We start from the raw sequence: 24849 nt of genomic DNA, 5'->3' as shown, positions 1-24849 counted from the left end.
AAATAAATATTAGAGGTATAAAACTCTTTGCAATAAAAGATGTAAAGTATCTTGAGAATGTTTGTATTGATTACATGTTGAAATAATATTTTGAATATTTAAAAAATAAAATGTTATTAAAGTTAATTTCACCTGTTTCTTGTTCCCTTTTTTATGTGACCGCTATAAAATTTAAAATTACATATATGGCTCTCATTATATGTTTTTTTAATTAAAAAACATTTTTTAATTTAGATAAAAAGAGAGTTTGTGACCAGCGGGGAGGAACAGAGGGGAAAGGAGAAGAAGGGGGAAAGAATCTTAAGCAGATTCTGAGCTAAAGGCAGACCCCAATGCCAGGCTCCACCCTACAACCCTGAGATCATGACCTGAGCCAAAACCAAGAGTCAGATGCTCAACCAGCTGAGCCACCCAGGGACCCCATCTCATTTATATTTCTATTGGACAGCACTGCCAGGTCTAAAATGGTGAAAAGGAATGAGATTAGGGAAGAAAGAATATTTCACAGAAGAGAAATAGGTATTTTTGGTCATGATAGTTAATAAATATGGATTTAGCTTTATCCCAATGTCCTATTCTTGCTAGACACCCCCTTTTAAACAAACTTTTAAACAAATAACCAGGAATGTGAAAGGGTAAGAAGGGAGAGTATTTGCACGTGGTCTCAGTGTTAATCTCCACCTTTGGGCAAGGGGGGCAGTCAGAGCAATAGTAGTTCACCTTTCTCTCCAGAGGAATTTACTGAATCTGGGACCGCATTCTTAATACATTCGGAATGAAGTATCTCAAAAAAAAAAGAAAAAAAAAGAAATCTTGATAATATCTCTGGAAATTTTGAAACCAGAGATCTCTGTCAATTAAAAAAACTTCAAACATTTTATTCTCTTAATTTTTTTGCCTTTTTTTAATTAAAGAGAATTTTATTTTATTATTGTTTTTATGTAGGTTCTACACCCAATGTGGGGCTTGAACTCAGGACCCTGAGATGACTGGGAGTCACATACACTACCAACTGAGCCAGCCAGATGCCCCATAACTTTTATTTTTAATGGTGGTAAAATACACATAGGAGGGGCGCCTGGGTGGTTTAGTCGTTAAGCGTCTGCCTTTGGCTCAGGGCGTTATCCCAGAGTTGTGGGATCGAGCCCCATATCGGGCTCCTCTGCTGGGAGCCTGCTTCTTCCTCTCCCGCTCCCCCTGCTGTGTACCCTCTCTCACTGGCAGTCTGTCTCTGTCAAATAAATAAATAAAATCTTAAAAAAAAAATACACATAGGAAAATGTACCATCTTAACCATTTTAAAAAAATATTTATTTTGGGGGCGCCTGGGTGGCTCAGTCGTTAAGCGTCTGCCTTCGGCACAGGGCATGATCCTGGCGTTCTGGGCTCCTCCGCTGGAAGCCTGCTTCTTCCTCTCCCACTCCCCCTGCTTGTGTTCCCTCTCTCTCTGGCTGTCTCTATCTCTGTCAAATAAATAAAAATCTTTAAAAAAATTTAAATTAAAAAAATATTTTTTTTAGAGAGAAAGAGTACGAGTGGGGGGAGGGGCAGAGGGAGTGAGAGAGAATCTCGAGCAGACTCCCCACTGCCTGAGGCAGGGCCCTATCTCATAACCCTGAGATCAGGACCTGAGCTGAAATCGAGAGTTGGATGCTTAACTGGCTGACCCCCCGGGCGCCCCTGAGCCATTTTTTAAACTGCAGAGAGCAGAACCAGAATATAAGGGAAGAGTTCCAAAATGAAAGAAAAAATGCAGAAGAACATGTAGAAGAGAAATATGCATGGGTATGAAGAACTTCACACACACACACAGTCTTGATTGCATTCTACAGAGGACATCATTACACTGTCCTCTTCCTTCTGGGTGATTTGTCACCCTCAGTGATCCTGCCCCCATATTCACATCCTTGTGTAGTCCCCTCCCACATCGTGTGAGGGTTGCCGGTGTGATCAGTAGGACTCAGCAGAAGGGGCATGTCACTTCTGAGGCAAGGTTCTCTCGTTTTTTGTTGTTTTTTTTTTAAAGATTTTATTTATTTATTTATTTATTTATTTGTTTATTTGTTTGTTTGTTTGACAGAGATAGAGACAGCCAGCGAGAGAGGGAACACAAGCCGGGGGAGTGGGAGAGGAAGAAGCAGGCTNATTTATTTATTTATTTATTTGTTTGTTTGACAGCGATAGAGACAGCCAGCGAGAGAGGGAACACAAGCCGGGGGAGTGGGAGGAAGAAGCAGGCTCATAGCAGAGGAGCCTGACGTGGGGCTCGATCCCATAACGCCGGTATCACGCCCTGAGCCGAAGGCAGACGCTTAACGACTCTGCCACCCGGGCGCCCCATAAAGGACACTGTGGCTTCTGCCTCTCTGTCCCCAATTGGTTGCCCTGAGGGAAGCCAGTTGCCATGTTGAGAGGCTCTCTTGGCCAGAAAGTGGGGCGCCAGCCAATAGCCACATGGTGTGTCATCCTGGAAGCAGATCCTTCCGCTCTGGCCAAGACTTCAGGTGACCGCAGCCTGGCTGAGAGTTGCAGCGCCACCTCAAGAGAAAGCCTGAGCCAGAACTGCACAGAGGTGCTCCCAACTCTCAGAAGTCGTGTGAGATCATAAACATTTGTTGTTTTGAGCCCCCAGATTATGGGTTATTTGTTATGTAACAAATAACTAATAAACGGCCTGCAAACTTGTGGCTCTGTAGCAATTTCCTAAGAACTAAATTGGAAAGGGACACTGGTCCCACTATTTTTTTTTTAAAGATTTTATTTATTTGACAGCAAGAGAGCACAAGCAGGAGGAACAGCAGAGGGAGAGGGAGAAGCAGGCTCCCAGCGAGCAGGGAGCCCAACGCGGAGCTCCATCCCAGGACCCTGGGATTATGACCTGAGCCGAAGGCAGACACTTAACCATCTGAGCCACCCAGGCGCCCCCCACTATTATCATATACGCACAATCAGTTTGCTGGACATCCCCTGAAATTCTGGACATCAACATATTGAGTAGATAGAAGACTAACATAGCGACCTAGGGGGGGGGAAAAAAAAGCCCAGAGAAAGCATCACTTCTTGGGACTTCATCCCTTTTGTCGCTTCCCTCATTTATGTCCATGAGTTCCCCTTCAGCAGGTTCCTCTGGCTGTAGACCTAGAGCCTCTTAAATCGGTGACAGTGTTGACACTCCCCTGGTTAGCTATTTCTTCTGGAACTCTATGTTCTGCTTGAGTTTCACTTCCAGCATTGTAGCTTTTGCTTTCTTCCTGCAATTTCATCTTTATTGGCCAATTCCCCCTTAATTACCTATTTTTTTAAAATGCCACTTGAGTTTGTATAATAGTCTGACTCTGTATTTGACCTTTCATTGCTGACAGCTTTCAAGCTCCACCCCTCTTTCTTCTCCCTCTGCCCTGTGTCACATCAAGCTGATGTGAAAGCCCAGGTGCTCCCCTCTTTGACTCTGGGGGGAAGCTCAAGTCACACAAGCCCCAGCTCCAGCCCTACCGCTTAATCACAATAAAACCCTTAAGCCAGGGGCACCTTCGTGGCTCAGTCGTTAGGCATCTGCCTTAGGCTCAGGGCGTGATACTGGCATTATGGGATTGAATCCCGCATCAGGCTCCTCCCCTGGGAGCCTGCTTCTTCCTCTCTTACTCCCCCTGCTTGTGTTCCCTCTCTCTCTGGCTGTCTCTCTCTGTCAGATAAATAAATAAAATCTTAAAACAAACAAACAAAAAAACCCTTAAACCGGTCTTTCCCCAGCTCTCTCAAGCCATTTTTGGACTTGAGTGGTAGAAAGCATCATTATATGAGTAATAAACCTTTTCATACCCTCTTTGCACATGCAGAGTGCCATTAGTTTTGACATCCAAACCGAATTTGGAATGGGGAGTCCATCTCATTTCTTCAGGGTATTAAAGATAAACACAGCTGGACATTAGTGAAGGCCGTGAAAATAGATTCTATCCAGTAACTACTGGCAGTAGGGGAAAGAGCTGAGCTCCATTCTAATTCTGCAGAGGTGATAGGATATTTTAAAAAGAGAATGTGGTGGGGAGCAAGCAGAGGCTCAAGTAGAATCAGAAAAGTGAAATATTAAAAAGTATAAACACGGAGCACCTGGGTGGCTCAGCCAGTTAAGCCTCCAACTCTCGACTTTGGCTCAGAGCATGATCCTGAGATCAAGCCCCACCTGGGGCTCCACGTGCATGGAGCCTGGTTAAGATTCTCTTTCCTTCTGTCCCTTCCCCACTCAAGAGTGCCCTCTCTCTAAAAAATAAAAGGTATAAATGCAATTAGGTCAGCTACATCTGTAATTATCAAAATTAGAATTCTGTCCTCCCACAGAGACTGAAAGACAGAGGCCCTATCCTTCCTGATGAATACATTTCATTTTCAAGGATATGGCGTTCAGGTCCTTGACAGAGACACTTCTGAGTTGTAGGAGATACATATACATCTCAAAGGGACAGGAAGAATTCATAATTAGTAAATGCTCTAAGGGAAGTCAGCGGCCTATCCTCACTGTTGGCTGGCACAAAGAGTAAATTCTGGCAGGGTTGAGTTCTTTGGGCTGATATTTTAACAGTGTGTGTGTGTGTGTCTGTGTGTGGCTGACAGGCAAGGTGCGGGGAGGTGGGCATGGGAGTGGCTGGGGTCATCCTCGGTACACAGCCTTCTGTTGTTAGGTGCCATAGGGTTTATTCGTCTCTCAGCAGAGTTCTGGACAGAATCCTTATGTGCTCAGAGTTCTGCAATTCTCAGTAACTAAAACAGTTTACCAGTGGGAGACAAAGAGCCCACACAACTACAACTGTTGCTATCTCTGTGTGAATTGAGTAACAGATTTGCGGTGACCGATTACCAACAGACTTTGAAAGAAGAGATGTGACTTGTCGCTGATCCTGATGTGTAGCCATTATTAGTGTAGTGATTTGTAGACCGAAGAGCTAGCAGCTGAGTTTGTGCTTTATGCGATTACTGACAGTTAATATAAAGTGGTAACTGAAGTTTGAATTGTGTTGTTGGGCGACTGGTGTTATTTAACTATACCATGGTGACTGAAATTCATGCATATCTGAACCGTGCAGAGGACTGCCTGTCACATTTTATGGGAATTTAATTGTGCAAATTTAAAATAATGTGAATAAATATTTGAAACGTGTATGTTATATACAAAGTTTGAAATAATGCGATTCTCTTCATATTTTAAAAAATTGTTGGGAATCAGAATTTTAAAACTCTCTTAAACAGCAAATTGAGGTCAGTATTTGTTATTACTATACAGAATCCCCTTCACTTTAACCACAAAAAATTTAACTCTATCATGTGTCAGTCTTCTATAAATGCTGTTTATGTGCTTTGACACATTCATTTTGTGAATGATTTGCAGACTTGTGCTGTTACTTTAATATTCAGTGTTGCTAAAATAAAAATCGTTTAAACCAAATAACCCGCATATTTACTTAGGAGTGGTATTCATGCTTGTGCTGTAACACATGCCTGAAAATTGGTAACTTTGGAATAGAATTTTTATTTTTATTTATTTATTTTTAAATACAGATTTTTAAAAAAAGATTTTATTTATTTGTGAGAGAGAGAGTGAGCGCCAGTGAGCACAAGCGGGTGGAGCGGCAGGCAGAGGGAGAAGCAGGCTCCTCACTGAGCAAGGAACAGAATGTGGGACTGTATCCCAGTACCCTGGGATCATGACCTGGGCCGAAGGCAGGCGGACTGAGCCACCAGGCGTCCCAGAATTTTTTAAATTTTTAATACAATTTGAGTTTGATGCACCATGCAGTTGAATTCGTAGTTTAATTCTGTTAAATGCTCAGAAAATATGAAGCAGAATTAAAACAAAATTTCTCTATCCTATTGGTAGATTAATGCTCTTTGAGAACCCACTTACCACAGTTATTCCAATGGGAAAATTAGTACTCGGTTATTTAGGTAAATCTTGTCTTCACTTACACATTCCTCACATTACTACTATGTACTTTAATATGTGGGTTTCATTGTTTTGGGGTTTGTTGAATACTGGTTTTTAAAAAACAGCTTCAAAAAACTTAACAAAATCTTTATAACAGACATTTTGGAACAATTGGGGAAATTTGAATATGGACTTGATATTAGATGGTTTTTATGGAACTACTGTTAAATTTTATAAGTGTGATAATGTTATTGTGATCATGTAGGAGTATGTCCTTAATCTAAGAAAATATATGATGACATATTCAGGGCTGAAGTGTCATCATAAATGACTAGACATTTAGACAGATAAACACGGCAAAACATAACAGCTGTCGCCTCTAGGTGTTTATGACTGCTCATTAGTCTTTCAAATTTTCTATTTGAAATTATCAATAAAAGCCGGGACATACACTGACCGAGAAAATGTTTATATTCTTTACTGAAAACATGCTATAATAGTTACGCCCTTAAAATGCCGTTTTTGTGAAATGTCAGAAGATTGTGCCGAGTCATCTGAGGGAGATTGGGCTGTGTATGTTAGTCGTTTTCTTTTAGTTTGTGTGTATTTTTATTTATCTACAATTTGTATATATTGCAAGTAATTTTGAGAAGGTGGCACCATCAAATTTTATCATCATTACTACTACTGCCCACACCACCAGCCTCTGTGGTGGGAGAAGCTCTGCGGGCACAGGATTGTTTTCTTTTTCAACGTTCGCACTGCGTCTATTCTCTCGTCTCGCGTCCGCGGCAGTCTGCGAGAGCTGAAAGTCGGCCTCACGCCCCCTGGCGGTTCTCCCCGACGCAGCTCCGGCCCCACCGCCCTCTCCGGGGCGGGGCTCCTGCCGCGGAGCCCGACGGGAAATGCCCCTCCCGGTCCGCGGCCTGCGCCGCGCGGGAGCCTGGGGGCGGGCGTTTCGGCGCATGCGCCACCCACGCAGGGCCTTGCTGCTGGGCGAGGGGGCGGGTTGAGCGCGGTTGGGGTGCGGTCCGTATGGAGAAAGGGCTGCATCCCCGGGGCTGGGAGCGGAGCCCGGGCCTCAGGTCCCAGCCCGCAAGAGCTATCCCGGCGGGCGGATCGCGGGGCGACCTTTGTTCGCCTACCGGCGCCTGGGGGTTCTCAGGCGGCGGTGGTGTAGGCGGCTCCTGTTCTGAGGCCGCCGCGCGCTCAGGGATTAATGCAGGGAGTCGTCACCGTTCTGCTCTCAGATTAGGAAACGGAGACCCGAGACAGGCCAGCGAGCCCTCACACCGCGCAGCCCGCGGGAGACGGCGCTAGGAGGCACTTCCACAGCTGGCTCTTCTCTAAAAAAACGATTCTGCCTAAATCCGGCGGCGTAGCCCACCCAGCACTGAGACAGGAGGCATCGCCGTCAAGTATAATGTGGAATACGTTTTCTCGTGGGGCACTTGTATTTCTGGCATTCGTGGTGTCTCTTCAGGCTTCTTGGGTCACACTTCATAATGGTTAGTTATGGGTCTCGTCTGAACTGTCCAGCCTGTGTGTCCTCAGTGGTCCTGGTTTGGGTTTTTTGAAGGACCAAGCCCAAGATTCCGGGGCACAGGGAGTTCCCAAAATTTGAGACCCTTATAATAGGTTACAACTAAAATGATTTTGGCCCTGACGTTCATGTTCTGGTTCCTAGGAACAAAGCAGCTCTCCTAAGGTAAAGAATCCCACCTGGAAGATGGCCAATCTGAATGGCCACCTCCCACCAGGGCTGCAGAGCAGAGGAGGACCAGGCCAAAAAAGAGCAGACGCTAGATTTGCACGGCTAGTAGCAATATGTGATCCTTGTGTTCTGCAAGCCACCCTTCAAACTGTTGAACAACGCGAGCTCTGATCTGTTTCAGGAGAGGTGAGCTGGGGCTAAGGCCAAAGGGCAAGCCTGCCAAGGACAAGTCACTTTATTTGAGGGTTTGAGAGAGCATGGTCTGGGGTAAAGAAATAACTACCTATTCACCAAGAAAATTCTATTTCGGACCTCCTTAACAGCCTTTGACTTGTTTCAGAGACTCCACTCTTCCCAGATCCTGAAAGGCTCTCATACCACATGCAGCATTGAGAGATGTGGTTTCTCCCTTCTCTCTGACTTTATAGTAGTGCAGGAAAGAACTTCCCGGATTACCTGTTTCTGTTTACAATGACATGAAAAACACTGAGCTAGAGAGGGTAAATGTCCATGTCATCCTGTTCATTTGTGGCCTAACCCATAGTCGAATTTTCAGGTACAGTTAAGTTAAAACGGGTTTCTGTCAAAAGACTGAGAAACTACTGCCAAGGTAGTTAAGGACCAAAAGATGTTCTCCTACAGGAGGACGTTTTTTCCAGCTAGTGAGTAGAATTTTATAGGCTGGAGAATCCAGGAGGTGCAAGGCAGGTCAGATCTCTTGTGATTATTCTTTCTTTCTTCTCCCCCAGCTCCACCTTTGTAGTTCCCTACATGTTTCCTAGTTCCACGGAAAATGAATAGATCTCAGGTGAGTTGTTTATTGTTCTCCCTATTTTGTTTACTGTGACTGTTTGAGGCTTTTAAGGGTCAAAGGTTAGAATGGAAATACGGAAATAGATGAAAATCAGCTTCAGGGAAAATATCCAGGAACGCATCAGTATCAGGAGAAAGTGGTATGCAGAAATATGCAGGTTTTATGATCCTGCAGCCAAATTTGTCTGGTTTTTCTTTTGTATGTTTTATTTTTATTTTTTTTCCCAAGATTTTATTTACTTAGAGAGAGTGCATGTGAGTGCGGAGAGGAGCAGAAGGGGAGGAAGAGAGAGGAGAAAAGAATCTCAAGCAGACTCCACATGGAACCTGACTTGGGGCTCGATCCCACCACTGAGGTCACGACTCCAGCGGAAACCAAAAGTCAGACGCTCAACCTACTGAGCCACTCAGGCACCTCTTTATTCTTATTTTAATTTTTTTAGAGTAATCTCCCAACTTGGGGCTTGAACTCACAGCCCTGAGATCAAGAGTCACATGCTCTGCTGACTAATTTAGGGGCTCCAACTAGGTGCCCCTAAATTTGCCTGATTTTTCTGATGGTTGTAGCAAAAATGCAGACATTCTTTGTTGCATGATTTGAATTGGCCCTTGAATTGTCATGCTAATTCCTCATAAGACATAAGAGTTCTAAAACATGTTCCTGTCCTGATTTTCCTGTAGGTAACAGTAAATATCTTTCAGGGAATATGGGAAATCAATACAGCCTACTGCCTGTAATTGCTCCTCAAGGGAAGCAGGACACTTTATGCTGAAGGAGAATTCAGTCAATCCAGGTTTCTGTGAGACCTCTTTCCGATGATCCCACTTGGTCCAGGCCTAGAACCAGGGATGTCTCCAAGAAAGAATGGATTATTCCACCTTCAGATAATCTTCTTTAATATTATGAATAGATTGTGCAGCAGATGGATTAAAGTTGCATTTTCCCCATTTCCCTTTCATTATTCAAACCAAATCTCTTGTTGGATCTGGGGTAAAGAAATAATCACCTACCACCAGGAAAATTCTATCTCAGACCTCCCTAACAGCCTTTGACTTCTTTCAGAGACTCCACTCTTCAGATCCTGAGAGGCTGTCATACCACATGCAGCATTGAGAGATGTGGTTGCTCCCTCCACTCAGACTTTACAGACTCAGAAAGTAGTGCAGGAAAGAACTTCCTGGATTACCTGTTTCTGCTGCAATGACAGATGAAAAACACTGAGCTAGAGAGGGTAAATCAATGGAGATCTTATTGTGGCAAATGTCATGGATACTTTACTACTTAAGTTACCTTAATTGAGGTAATGCTCAGTGAATTAAGCATCCTGTCTAGTTTTGGTGCTTATGTCCAGTTTCTCCTAGAAAGTCTTCTTGGTTAGTTTCTGGTCTATTCCTCCTTCTGTGATTATTTTCTGTCTTTTCCATAGAGTCTTCTTCCTCTTCTTGCCTCTTATTATTGTTCTCCCACAGTGTCCATTAGTGATCTCCTATTGTGCTCACTCTCCTGGTCTTGCTGGCTAGTCTCTTCTCTCTGGGGATGTGCCATTTGCTGGGATGCTTGAATCTGGCTCTCCAGTCCAGACCTCTCCCCTACATAGACCCTAAAGGCCATCTCTCCTGGACATCTCTGTATAGCTCATCTAAAAGCCCTTTAAACTCTACAGATCCAAAAGGAAAATTGTTATTAGCAGCCAGTCCCCCTGCCCCCTGACGCCCTTCTTTATTGCCTACCTAATGTTATCACCAGCCAGCCCATTGTCCAGGTAACAAACACGGCATTTGTTCTAAGTGCTATCCTTTACCTGCTACCTATACGTCCAACCCATGATTAAATCTTGTTACTTTCGAGGTGTTAATATTTCTTCCTCTTTTTTTTTTTTTTAAGATTTTTTAATTCATTTGAGAGAGAGAGAGAGCGCGAACGTGTGAGAGCATGAGCAGTGGGGAGGATCAGAGGGAGAGGGAGAATCAGACTCCCCACTGAGCAGGGAGCCCCAGGGCAGGGCAATCCCAGGACCCTGGCATCAGGACCCCAGCCAAAGGCAGAAACTGAACCGACTGAGCCTCCCAGGTGCCCCTGGTCTGATTTCTTTTATTCAGTGTTATGTCTGTGAGATCATCCATAAGTAGCACTAATTTGGCTTTTGCCCCCTTGTGTGACTATACCACAGTTTATCCATTCTGCTCTGGATTAATATTTGGGCTGTCTCTAATTCTGGCTTTTTGGTGTACATATGCGCTTGATTTTGAAGGATATAAACCTAGAAGTGAAATTGATGGGTCATAGAACATATTTATGCTTGGGTTTGACAGATGCTGACAAATGGTTTGACAAAGTAGTTGCACTACTTGACACTCCCATTGGCCATACACCAGTCCTGTTGCACCATAGCCTTGACACTTGACCCTTGATGGCATTTCGTATAGTTTGTGAGGTTTTCTTTCTTCCCTTCCTTCCTTTCTTCCTTCCTCTCTTTTCTTTTCTTTTCCTTTCCTTTCCTTCCCTTCCATTTCCTTTCCTTTCCTTTCCCTTTCCCTTTCCCTTTCCCTTTCCTTTTCTTGTATTTGGTGGGTGAGTGTAGTGATATCTCATTGTGGTTTTATTTTGCACTTCTCTGAAGACTGATGATGTTGAGCATCTTTTCATGTTAACTGACCATTTTCATATCTTTTTTTTGAAATGTGTTTCTGTCTTGTCTGTTAAAAATTTTGACAGTTTGTCTTTGCTGTACTAACTTATAGGAGTTCCTTGTATGTTCTAGACATGAGTCCTTTGTCAGATATGTGTACTGCAAATATCTTCTTTGAGACTTTTTCTGAATTTAATTGAGCCCAATTTATTGATCTTTTCTTTAATGGTTAGTGCTCCATATGGCCTGTTTAAAAAAAATATCTTTGCCTATCCAAAAGTCATAAGGGAATTCTCCTGTGTTTTCTTCTAAAAGCTCACATTGTTTTACTTTCACATTTAAGTGTATGATCAGTTTGAATTATTATATACATATACATATATCTTTCTCTCTCTTTTTTTTTTGGCATGAACTATGGCTAACCAGTTCCTGAAGTACCATTTATTGAAGACCTTCCTTTCCCAACAGAATATTGTTGAAAATCAGGTGACCACATACATGAGCATTTACTTTTGGATTTTTAAAAAAGATTTATTTATTTATTTTAGAGAGACAGAGACAGGGAGAGAGAGAGCTGGGGGAGGGACAAAGGGAGAGAGAATCCTGAAAAAGACCCCTTGCTGAGCACAGAGGTGATGTGGGGCTGGATCCCATGTCCCAAGACCCTGAGATCATGACCTGAGTCGAAATCAAGAGCTGGTCTTAACTGACTGATCCAGCCAGGCGCCCCCCTTATTGGATTCTTATTTCTATTGCAGTTGTCTCTTTGTTTAGCCTCATGCCAGTAGTTACCGGCCCGTATTATTGTAGCTTTATAAAAAGTATTCGTATCTGTGGGTATAAGTTTTCTACTTTCATTCTTCAAGATTTGCCTTGGCTACTTTAAGTCCTTTGTAGTTCCATATCAGTTTTATAATAACCTGGTCAGACCTTCCCCCTCCCCCCCAGTTTGCTGGCATTTGGTATTGCATTGAATCTAGAGATTGAGTTGGCAGACTGGTCATATTAATATACACTTGAAATTATACACTTGAAATTTCAATTCGTGAACATGGCATTTCTCTTCATTTACTTAGGTTTTCGTTTTCTCAGCAATGTTTGATAAATTCCATGTATGCATCTTATACTTTTTTTGTTAGATTTATCCTTAGGTAGTTGAAAATTTTTCTCCTTATTTGGGTGTTGCTAATATATAGAAATATAGTCAATTTTTGTATATTGAGCTTGCTTTCAGTGACCTTACTATTTATTAACACTCATATTTGATCTGTAGATTATTTTGGATTTTCTACCCACACAACTATGTTGTATGAATATTTCTTACTTTTTCATTCATTTTTAAACTTTTATTTATTTTCTCTCTTTATTGCTGTGGCTAGGAGCTATAATGTGCTATGGGATAGAAATAGTACATCCTGTTTTCCTCCCAGTCTCGAGGGAAAGTTTTCAGTATTTTATCATTTTGTTTGATGTTTGTTGTAAGTTTTTTGGTAGATGTTCTTTGGGAAGTTTCCTTCTGTTCCTAATTTGCTGAGAGTTTTTATCATCCAATGGGTGTTGGTTACTGAGATGATTATATTATGGTTTTCTCCTTTATTCTTTTAATGGGCTGATTGATATTAACATATTCATTGAGGTAATTTTTTTTGATTGAGGTAATTCTATTAATGTTTTGATTTTCAGATGTTAAACCAGACTGTTTTTAGGGGGGAAAAGAATCCCACCTGATCTTGATATTCTGTCACCTTTAAATGTATTTTATGATAAATTGCTTACGATTTTTGTCTTTGTCTTCGTTCATGAGAGAAAGAGAGACTGTTATTTTCCTTTCTCATAATGTCTTTGTTAGGTTTTATATCAATTTTATACTGGCCTCAGAAAACTTGGTAAGTATTTTCCCATTGTCTGTTCTCTGGAAGTGTTTGTGTAAGACTGGTTTTACTTATTCCTTAATTATAAAAGTAAGTGAGTTTATCTAGGGTCTGGACTTTCTTTATGGAAGGTTTTAAATTATAGATTTAATTTCTTCATATTAGGAAAATTGTCCTTTAGACCATGATAAAAGTTGTAGTTGTTTCTTCCCCGTTTGTGACGTGTCATTCCAGGTCAGGAGTGAGTGCTTTTTGTTCTAGGGCAAAGCATGGCTCACACACACCAGTTCAGATAACAAGAGTCGCACAAAGGGTTTCTCACAGTTGGCTTTGCTTTCTGGCTCTATTTCCCCCTGGGCTTATCTCCTAGGAAGGGAGCCAACAATGGTATTAATTTAGTGTCCGGATATGAACTGAAAAACTTAATCTTATCCCTGTCCCTTAATATTTTTAGTCAAGGTCAGCAGTGACCTCCATTGCTGAATCCAATGGTGAAAGTCTCAGTCTTCTTATTTGCTCTTTTATTTCTTTTATTTTTATTTTTTAAAAAGGTTTATTTACTTATTTGAGAGAGAGAGAGAGAATGTGAGCAGGGGGAGGGTCAGAGGGAGAGGGAGACTGATGCGGGACTCAGGGTTCGACCCCAGGACCCTGAGATCATGAACTAAGCTGAAATCAAGAGTCTGGTTCTTTTTTTTCTTTCTTTCGTTAAAGATTTTTACTTATTTATTTGATAGAGAGACAGCTGGCGGGAGAGGGAACACAAGCAGGGGGAGTGGGAGAGGAAGAAGCAGGCTCCCAGCGGAGGAGCCCAATGCGGGGCTTGATCCCAGGAACGCTGGGATCATGCCCTGAGCTGAAGGCAGACGCCTAACGAGTGAGCCACCCAGGCGCCCCTCAAGAGTCTGATTCTTAGCCAACTGCGGCACCCAGGTGCCCCCTTACTTGCTCTTTTAGCCACATTTGACACCACTGGTTACTTTTTCCGTCTGATTCTCTTTATTCACTTGGCTTTCACACTGTTAGTATTCCTTCTCTCTCTTTTGTTTGCTGGTTCTCCTTTTCCTCCTATCTCTGGATGCTGGTGTGCCCCAGAGCACAGTCCTTGGTCCTGTCCTTCCTTTGTAGAGGTCCTTCCCTTGATGATCTTGTCTGTTCTTTTTTTTTTTTTTTTTTTAAGATTTTTTTTTTTTTTTTNTTATTTGACAGAGATAGAGACAGCCAGTGAGAGAGGGAACATAAGCAGGGGGAGTGGGAGAGGAAGAAGCAGGCTTCCAGCAGTGGAGCCTGATGTGGGGCTCAATCCCAGAATGCCGGGATCATGCCCTGAGCCGAAGGCAGACACTTAATGACTGAGCCACCCAGGCGCCCCCTGATCTTGTCTGTTCTTATCTGCTGATAATCTGTAGCCCGCACATCTCTTCCTGCACTTGCGATGCGTTTGTCCAACTGTCCAATCTGTATCTCCACTTGAATGTTTAATAGACTCAAGCTCAGCCTGACTAAAACTGAACTCCTGGGCTTCCCCTCCCAAACCTGCTTCCTCTGGTGACTTCTCCTTCTTGATTAATAGCAGACCCTTTGGAATCATCCTTGACCTGTGTTTTCTTGTGCTCCATATCTTATTTGTCAGCAAAACCACGGGGCCCTATATCTGAAATATATCTAGAATCTGACCTCTTCTGATTTTGTCTGCTTCAGTTACCCTCACCAGGCCAGAATAATTAGTCTGGCCTTGTCTGGATTACAGAAATAGTCACGGAGCAGATCTTGCCGCTTCTCAACCCTGGCCCCTCAACACAGCATCCAGAGTGCTCCTCAGGTTATTTTATGCCACTTTTTTGTTCAACATCTACATTTTTCTCTGAGTAAAAGCCAAAGTTCTTATAGGGTTAAGGTTCTTATAGGGCCAAAGTTCTTATAGGGTTAAAAAATGGGTTATGCAGCCCATTTTTTGTTCTGTTCTCACCTCCTTAGCCCCTTGATTCCTCTACTCCAGCCCTACTTGCTTTCTTGCCATTCTAGAAACATACCATGCACAGTGCCACCTTCATCCTTGTACCAAATGTACCTTCTGCCTGGAGTATGCTTTCTCCAGGGAGCCTGGTGGTATGCTCCCTTTCCTCCTCAGGACCTTGCTGAAATGTCACTGCTCAGTGAGGTCTACACAAACTCCCAACTTAAAATTGCCACACTAACCCTGTGTTCCCCTTGCCCTAAATTTGGTCTACTTTGTATTTTTAACATAGCACTTTTCATCTAACATACTCCACAGTATCTTTATTACTATATTGTTTATCCTCTGTTTTATCCTTTTTGAATCAATCCCTAGGCTAGAGGAGGTGAACTTTGTTTTTCACTGTTGTGTCCCAACTGCTTAGGACAGTGACACTTAGTAAGTATTGAAAAATCATAAAAAAAAGGAATGAGTGAATTAACTTTTATGTGCTGTTTTGTTTTTAGGTGTCTCCTTTATAAGCTCCATGTAGTTTAGTCTTTTTAATTCAATTTATTTTTTTATTTTTTTAAAAATATTTTTATTTATTTATTTGACAGAGAAAGAGACAGCTAGCGAGAGAGGGAACACAAGCAGGGGGAGTGGGAGAGGAAGAAGCAGGCTTCCTGCTGAGAGGGGAGCCCAGTGTGGGGCTCGATCCCAGGTCCCTGGGATCACGCCCTGAGCCAAAGGCAGACGCTTAACGACTGAGCCACCCAGGCGCTCCATAGTCTTTTTAATCCAATTTAATACAGACTTCAATATGTTATTGCTTGAGTGTTTACTTTTTTGTTTTGTTTTATACTTTTCACTCAAATTATTTCTTATACAGTGTGAGGTCTAATTTCTTTCTTAACAGATAGATAACTTCATTTATATTTATGACAACCTCATTCAGTAAGTTAATCATCCTTTGTCTCAAATTTAAATTGTGACTTTACTATGTGTTAACACATACGTAAGACTATTAAGACTATACTTCTGGACTTTTACTTGCCGCTGACATATTTTACTTTTGATTTGAAGAGCTTTGTAATAAATAGGAATATCTAGCATGGCAAGCACCCTTTAGAGTTTTTGCTTTGGATATACTTTTTTCCCCCTTTGAATTAAAAAAGTTATATCCAGTGGATCTCCTCTCTGTCTTGTAAAAAAAATATTTAAACACAATAATAAAAAAAAAATTGGTTTGCTAAATTAAATTGTCTTAAACTTTTAGGTTAATTTTGATTTGTCAGCATTTGGTAAGTCTTAGATCTCAGGAACATTGTTTTATGTCCTACAGGAACATTTTTTAGGTGCCTGGGTGGCTCAGTCAGTTAAACATCTGCTTTCGGCTTGGGTCGTGATCCCAGCGTCCTGGGATGCAGCCCTACAGGAGCCCCTTGCTCAGCGGGAGCCTGCTTCTCCCTCTGCCTCTCTCTCCCTCTGCCTGCCCCTGCTCGTGCTCTGTCTCTCAGTCAAATAAATAAATAAAATCTTTAAGAAAACCATTTTTTTGGTACAGAACTGCTTTATTGAAATATAATTCAAATGCTGTTCTAATTCACCCTTTTAAAGTGTACACTTCGGTGGTTTTTAGTGTATTCACAGAGTTGTGCAACCATCAACACTAATTTTTATTGCCCCCCAAAGAAGCCCCGTACTCCTTAGCAGTCACCTCCATTCTCCCTTCCCCCGACTCCTAGAAACCATTAACCTACTTTCTGTCTGTGGATTTGCCTATAGTGAACATTTCATATAAATACATAAATATTTCACGTACACTATGTACCTTTTGTGTCTGGCTTCTTTCACTTAGCATACTGTTTTAAAAGTCCATCTGTGTTGTAGTATATCTAGTATATCATTTCCTTTTTATGGTAAAATATTACATTGTATGGATATGGCACATTTTGTTTATTCAATCATCAGTTGATGGGTGTTTGGGTTATTTCTGCTTTTTTGGGCTATTATCAATAATGCTGTTCTGAACAGTTATGTACAAGTTTTTGTGTAGATAGGTATTTTCAGTTCTCTTGGGTGGCCTAGGACTGGAATTGCTGGGTCATATGGTAACTCTCTGTTTAGCATTTTGAGGAACTGTGAAACTTCCACAGTGAAGTTTACATTCCCACCAGCAATATATGAGGGTTCCCGTTTGTCCACATCCTTGCCATTGTTTGTTATCGTCTCTTCTTTTGATTATAGCCATTCTGGTGGGTGTGAAGTGATACCTCATTGTGGTTTTGATTTGCATTTCCCTAATGACTAACGATGTCAAGCATATTTTCATGGGCTTATTGCCCATTTGTGTATCTTTTTTTTGAGAATTATCTATTAAAATCTTTCATACATTTTAAAATTGGGTTCTTTGTCTTTTTATAATTGAGTTATAAGAGTTCTTTATATATATCTTTTTTAAAAAAGATTTTATTTATTTATTTTGAAAGAAAGAGAGAAGGTGCACAGGTGCAAGCAGGGGGAGATGCAGAGGGAATCTCAAGCCGATTCTGCGCTCAGAGCCTGACATGGGGCTTGATCTCACGACCCTGAGATCACAACCCTGAGATCATGACCTGAGCAGAAACCATGAGTCACTCGCTTAACCGACCAAGCCACCACGGTGCCCCAAGAGTTCTTTCTATATTCTGAATATAAGTCCCATACTAGGTATATGATTTCTTTCCTAACATTTTAAATAATTTTTGACGTGAGTCATATACCTTTCTAGCTATTTGTCATTTTCAGTGTTACTCCCAAACTACTGTTTTTTTCTTTCATTTTCATTACTGAATGGTTGTTGCTAACATATTATTTAAAATCCGTATCTAATTGACCATAGCTAGTGATTTTCATGTGGTACGACTCATGTTAAGTCTCCGTTTATTGAACTTGTCTTAGATTACTGGAATAAACCTAACTTGTCTTTCATTTATTTAAAAAAACTTACTGATCACCTCCTGTGTTTTAGGTGGCAAGTCCATTGTGAACAACAGAAAACTGCTTTCCTAGAGTATGTTCCAGTGGGTTGTGATATGTTGATTTTGTATTTTACTCCTGAGCTAATGTTTTATTAGGAACATGTGCATCAAAATTATAAGAGAAATAGCCTTATGGTTTTTGTTGTACTACTTTGTAAAGTTTTGCTATTAATAGTCTCATAGTTCACTAACGATTTGAGGAGCTGTTTATGTGTAGTGGAATAGTGCATGACAGTGTAAGACTCATCTGCTCTTAAAAGGCTAGCTAGAATTCAGTGTGAGATTCCCAGTCCTGCTTGAAATCTCATCTTCAGTTATTGGTTTGATGATCTTATTTGGGGATAAGTTTTGTTAAAATTCACTCATAAACAGTGTTTTCGCCTCTATATTCTGAAAATTTATTGCTGTGAAATGCCACATATAATTCGCCTATAATTTTTGTGTTCTTCCCTCTTTATGGATATAAGCCTTTCCCCAGCTCTGTTGTATATTTTTGTTTTTAACCACCCCTGCCCTCAATTTTGCCCATTTTATGGGACATACTGAAAAAATGCTTTTGGTTTTACTTACTCTTCCTTGTTTATTTTGGATTTATTTTAATTTAAGATGTTATCCTTATTTTTTAATGCTTTCTTTGCTTTTTTATTTTTTTAATTTTTTAAATTTTTTTTTAAAGATTTTTATTTATCCATTCGACAGAGATAGAGACAGCCAGCGAGAGAGGGAACACAAGCAGGGGGAATGGGAGAAAAAGCAGGCCCATAGCGGAGGAGCCTGATGTGGGGCTCGATCCCACAACGCCGGGATCACGCCCTGAGCCGAAGGCAGACGCCTAACCACTGTGCCACCCAGGCGCCCCTGCTTTTTTATTTTTGATATTTCTCTTAGCTAAATATAAGATTTCTAATTATTTTCAGTCTTTGTTTTAAAATTAGATAAAGACAGGTGTTCTCTATGATGCTTTAGTTGTAGCTTTTAGGTATCACGTAACAAATCCTCACTCTGTTTCTTTCTGGGTAGTTAGTAATTTGGATATTGGTTACTTTTCTTTGACCTAGTTTTTAATTTGGAGGCTCTCATGAGTTAATGACTTTTTGGTGAGATTATTTTTTTCATTTTGATTTTGTAGGTCATAATCAGACAGTAGCCTCTAAAATCTCTGATTTGTAGAATTTAATAATATTTTCTCTGAAATCAGCATGACATAACAATTATAAGTGGATCTTTATTGTCAGATGACCTGTATTGGGGAAAATAATACCTATTTTTTTGGTTTCTCCTAAATATGAGATAATATATATTTAAAATATTCTATGAAAGGCGGCGTTCTTCCAAGTAAGTGCCTGTTGAATTTTGGCTGTCAATATTATTACATGACACAAGAGTTAAATAAACTCTGTATGATAGTTGTCCTTTTTTATTGACAGAGATATATTGTCTCTCACTGTAATTGTTTGTTTTCTTTAACCAAATTATTCTGTAATTATAGCAGTTTTTCTTTATCTATTTGGATACATACAGACTTGACCTATACCTTGATTAATTTTTACCATTTAACATTACATGATATTTGCCTCTGCCCCATTGACAGTTAAGGCTGCAAATTCTGCTTTATCTGATGTAACTAAGGCCATGCTTGCTTCCCTTTTATTTGCATTTCCTTGTAAAATTTTGTTAATACCTTCATTTTTCACCATTTTTTAATCACTTTGAGATTTGTTTTTTATAAATAACAAATGTCAACATTTTGGTTTTTTAGAGCATTATGTCAGTCTGTCTTGGATAAGAAATATATCCACTTACATATATTTGGTTTTGTAAATCCATCTTAGTTTGCTAAATATTATATTTAAGTATAACATAAATATACATCATAGTTTTATGCTATTAATTATACATTTTCAGAATCTAGCTTATTCAAATTTTAGTATTTAATTTTTTTTTTCTGTTAGTTTGGTAGACTGGTTTTTAATTCTCATAGTCACCAACTTACTCCTGAATATTATAACTGAGTGTCTGTCTACTAACATATCAAGACTACTTTGTTGCTCTTCTGCTGCTCCATGGCGCAGTGCTTGCTACTTCTCCTCCAGCCCCTCCTAGATGACCTCAGAAAGCTTTAGTCCCCTCTACCCCACACCCAGACTCCTTCATTTTGCTAATTTATCAGTGTATTATTGGTTCTTTCCTATGGAGGGTCTTTTCTGTTTAGGAGGTCTTTTTTAACATTATGTCGTACATTTCAAGTAGGCTCCACACCCAGCGTGGAGCCCAAAGGGGGGCTTGAACTCACAACCCTGAGATCAAGACCTGAGCTGAGATCAAGAGTTGGAGGCTTGACTGACAGCCACCCAGACGCCCCATGTTGTACATTTCTTTTCTTTTTTTTTTTTTTAAGATTTTATTTATTTATCGGAGAGAGAGAGTGAGCGCACAAGCAGGGGGAGTGGCAGGCAGAGGGAGAAGCAGGCTCCCCGTTGAGCAAGGAGCCTGATGTGGGACTTGATCCCAAGACCCCAAGATCATGACCTGAGCTGAAGGCAGACGCTTAACTGACTGAGCCACCCAGGGTCCCTATGTTGTACATTTCAAATCATGCTAATATTATCCATCTAGTTGTAGCTGTATATCACTAACAACACCTGTTGTTTCCCACTCCTTCCCTTCCTCTTCAACTTCCCTTTGCTTGAGACTTGTTGAGCAGTTTATTTGTACCTCCTCAGTGTTTTCTCTGTGGAGGTAATATAGATGATTTATTCCTTAAGGTGCTGCGCATTTGAACACATCTGGTTTGGGGCCCGTCATATGAAAGGCAATTTATTTGTGTATACAATTTCTAGATTGAAATTCTTTTCCCATAATCTCATTGTTTTTTTGTTTTCACCACCACAGAGGAGAAATCTGAAGTTGGGATGCATCTCTTTACTTTGTAAGTCGGTCGTTCTTTCATCTGGAAGCTTGTAAGAGTTCATCCTTGTTATTAATTCAGTATTATATGAATGTATGCCTCAGTGCATCTGTTTCATTAATTCTAGGTTGGTGGCTTTCTTCTTTCAATGCTTTAGACATTTAATTCCACTCTTCTTGCTTGCATGGATTCTGAGCAGTCTGTTGTAATTCTTATCATTGTTCCTTTGTAGGTAAGGTGCACACCCCTGGAGGCTTCTCCCCACTCCTCACTTCTTTGCTTCTCTCAGGATTTTCCCCTTTGTTTCTGGTTTTCTGGAGTTTAAATAATATGACTAGATGTGGTTTTGTTAGTATTTATCCCGCTTGGTATTGTCTGAACTTCCTGGATCTGTCATTAATTTTGGAATTTTTTGGTCATTGTTCTTCAGATATTCTCTCTGCTCTGTTCTTCTGGTATTCTACTTATGCATATATTATACCTTTTGATGTTGGTCCATAGCTCTTGGGTGGATGTTCTATTTTTTCATTCTTTTTCTCTTCACATTTCAGTTAGTGAAGTTTTGTTGACCTCTCTTCAAGTTCACTGGTTCTTTCCTGGCTTGTTGTGTAATGTGCCCTTCAAAGGCATTCCTCATTTCTGTTACTGTGGTTTTGAATTCGAGCATTTCCTTTTGATTTTTTCTTGGAACTTCTCTTTCTCTGCTTATGTAACTCATTTATCTTGAATGTTGTCTAATTTTTTTCATTCAACTCTTTAGCATATTAATCACAGCTATTTAAAACTCTCTCTCATAATTCTAGCATCTGTGTTGTATCTGAGTCTTGTTCTGATGATTACTTTGTCTCTTCCGAGCGTGTTTTTTTCTTGCTTTTTGATGTGCTTTGCAAATTTTTTTCCAAAGCTGGATATGTATCTTGTAAAAGAACTGAGATAAATGGGTTTTTAGTGTGAGGATTTATGTGATTCTGGCTAGGACATGGGCTGTGTTTAATGTAGCTGTAGGTCTCAGTCTCCAAATTTCTTTAGCGGCCTTGTTTTTGACTTCCCTCTTAACTTTGGGCTTCCCTGTGTACTCCTGTGTCTTGAAACTGTTCCCTTTTTCATCTGTTGATCTACTGTTATTGCCCTGGAGCCTGTTGATGTGGTGGAAAGTTGTCACGAGGGAAGCATTTCATAATCTTAGGATTAAATTTCTGTCTTTTAATGGTCCTGTGTCCCAGTATTTCTAATAACCTGGAAAACTGTTACTATTTCATTTATTTTATTTTTAAATTTTTTCAGTTTTATTGAGGTATAATTGGCAAATAAAATTGTAAGATATTTAAAGTGTAAGATCCTGGCTGGCTTGTGGAAGAGCATGTGACTCTTGATCTCAGGGACATGAGTTTGAGCCCCATGTTGGGTGTAGAGATTACTGCAAAAAAAAACAACTTTAACAACAACAAAAAGTGTACATTGTGATGATTTGATATACATACACATTGTGAAGGGATTCCCCCTTCTAGTTAATTCTTTATTATATCTGTTACCTCATATTTATTTTTTTTACTATTTTGTGAGAACATCTAATTTCTCCTCTCTTAGCAAATTTCAATATACTGTATAGTGTTATCAATGTAGTCACCATGTTATACATTAGATCCTCAGACTTCTTTCATCTTACAGCTTGACATTTGTGACCTTTTACCAAACCCTCCCTATTTCCACTACCTGTCAGCCCCTGGCAGTCACTTTTGTACCTTCTGTTTCTATGAGTTTAACTTTTTTTTTTTTTTAAGATTCCATATATAAGTGATACTGTGCAGTATTTGTCTTTCTCTGTCTGACTTATTTCATCCAGCATAATAATGATTTCATAGTTCATCCATCTTGTCCCACATAGGAGGAATTCCTTCTTTCTCATGGCTGAATCATATTCTACAGTGTATTTATATATATAGTGTGTGTGTATATATATGTGTATATACACCACATCTTTGTCCATTCATCTGTTGATGGACAGCTTAGGTTGTTTCTGTATCTTGGCTATTGTGTGTACTGCTGCAGTGGTTATGGGAGTACAGATACGTCTTCGATATCCTGTGTTCTTTTCCTTTGGGTATGTATCCAGAAGTGGGATTGCTGGATCCTATAATAGTTTTGTTTTTCATTTTTTGAACAACTTCCATACTGTTTTCCACAGTGGCTGCACCAATTAATATTTCCAACAGTACACACAGATTCCCTTTTCTCCACAGCCTCACCAGCCTCACCAGGTGTCTCTCAGACCTTTGTGATTATCCAAGCCGCCTTCTTTGTTTTGGTGGCTCCTGGTAGTTGAGGGCATGCCAAGACCTATCAGTGTACCAAAAGGGAGGGATCTCAGTCAACACCTAGATGGATGCTGATTGGAAGCTGAGCCATTAAGCAGCAGCTGGGAAAGTATGTAGTTAGGCCTTTTCCAGGGAGAAACTGGAGATGAGCTTTTTAAATTTTTAAAATTATTTTATTTTTTAGAGAGAGGGAGAATGGTGAGTGGTATAGTGGGGCGGGGGAAGAGAATCTCAAGCAGATACCCTGCTGAGCGCAGAGCCTGGTGGGGGCTCCATCTCACGACCCCTGAGATCATGACCTGAGCCAAAATCAGAAGTTGGATGCTTAACTGACTGAACCACACAAGTGCCCCCCCATTTTAGTTTTTGAGTTTGCTTTTGAAGCAGTTCTAACTATTTGCAAGAATTGATATGTTATGGCTTTCATAATTCTTTGTAAGTATAAATTTAAAAAAGTTCCCAGGTGCCAGCAACAGGCCTTGAGAGCAGGCCTTCCTAAGAATATTAATCTCAGGCTCGCTATGTTAACCCTTTTCTGCACACTTTCTATTTCTGACTTGTTCAGAGTTTGTCCAGGTGTTGGATTTTGTTAAACGGTTTTCATACATTTGACATGATCACATGAGTCTTCTTCATTAGCCTGTTTATATGGTGGATTACATTATGATTGACTGACTGACTGATTTTAAGGAAGCTCTAGGCCCAATGTGGGGCTTGAATTCAGGACCCCAAGATCAAGAGTCACGTGCTGTACCAACTGAGCCAGCCAGAGCCCCTACATTATGGATTTTTAAATGTTTTACCAACCTTACTACTTGGAATAAATCCCTCTTGGTCATGATGTGTGGTACTTTTCATACATGATTGGATTTGGTTTGTTAGTCTGTTGTTGCAGATTTTTGTGTGTAAACTGTTGAGAGGCATTGGTCTATTTTTTTCTGCACTGTATGTCTGGTTTTGGTATCAGGCTAATATAAACCTTATTAAATGAGTTGGGAAGTGTCCCTCTTCTGTTTTTTGCAAAAGAATGTCTAATTGATGTTAATTATTCTTTTCATGTTTGCTAGATTATCCAAATCTGTATCTGGAGGTGTCTTTTTTGGGAGCTTTATAATTATGAATTTTGTCTGTATTATCAGTTGTTGAGGTTGTGGTGTTGAAGTTTCCAATTGTAATTATGATTTTTTTTAGCTTTATTGTATATTTATGTTTTGTGTATTTTGAGGCTCTCCTGGTTGGATCATACACATTTAGGATTTCTAAAGGTTATGTCTTTCTGTTACATTCCTCCTTTTATCATTATGTAATATTCCTCTTTGTTTCTAATGATTTTCTTGTTCTGAAGTTTACTTTATTGGATATTACACTTTTGTAATTTTCCTACAGTTCTTGGACCATTGTTTTGTTTTGTTCTCTTTGCATTTCAGTTTTGGAAGTTTCTACTGATATTTCTTCAAGCTTGCTGATCCTTTCCTCAGCCATCTCACCTCTTGATGAGCCCAGAAAAGTCATTCTTCATTTTTTTCAGTGTTTTTGATTTCTAGCATTTATTTTTGATTCTTTCTTAGAGTTTCCATTCTCTGCTTACATATCTCATCTGTTCTTGCATGTTGTCCATTTTTTTCATCAGTGCTCTTAACATAGTATCATAATTTTATTTTATTTTAAAGGTTTTATTTATTAGAGAGAGAGAGCAGAGAGAGGGAGAAAGAGTCTTATGTA

The 24849-nt window shown here is 40.2% G+C and overlaps 1 long non-coding RNA gene across 3 annotated transcripts in view; it reads left to right on the top strand.

The window, feature by feature from the left end:
• LOC109488366 overlaps positions 1-24849 on the top strand; it is a 46043-nt gene that overhangs the window by 16390 nt on the left and 4804 nt on the right. For 2 of the 3 annotated variants that reach the window (XR_004626196.1, XR_004626198.1), the window contains exons 3-4: positions 7605-7817; positions 8381-8439. This is a non-coding gene — a long non-coding RNA (uncharacterized LOC109488366). Of the gene's footprint in view, positions 1-7604; positions 7818-8380; positions 8440-8673; positions 10416-24849 lie in introns of those variants that run through there. The other variant, XR_004626197.1, reaches the window with a different exon arrangement.

The sequence above is a fragment of the Ailuropoda melanoleuca genome, chromosome 6, assembly GCF_002007445.2.
Source record: "Ailuropoda melanoleuca isolate Jingjing chromosome 6, ASM200744v2, whole genome shotgun sequence".
In the NCBI taxonomy this organism is placed as follows: Eukaryota; Metazoa; Chordata; class Mammalia; order Carnivora; family Ursidae; genus Ailuropoda; species Ailuropoda melanoleuca.
This window is presented reverse-complemented; position numbering and strand designations above follow the sequence as displayed.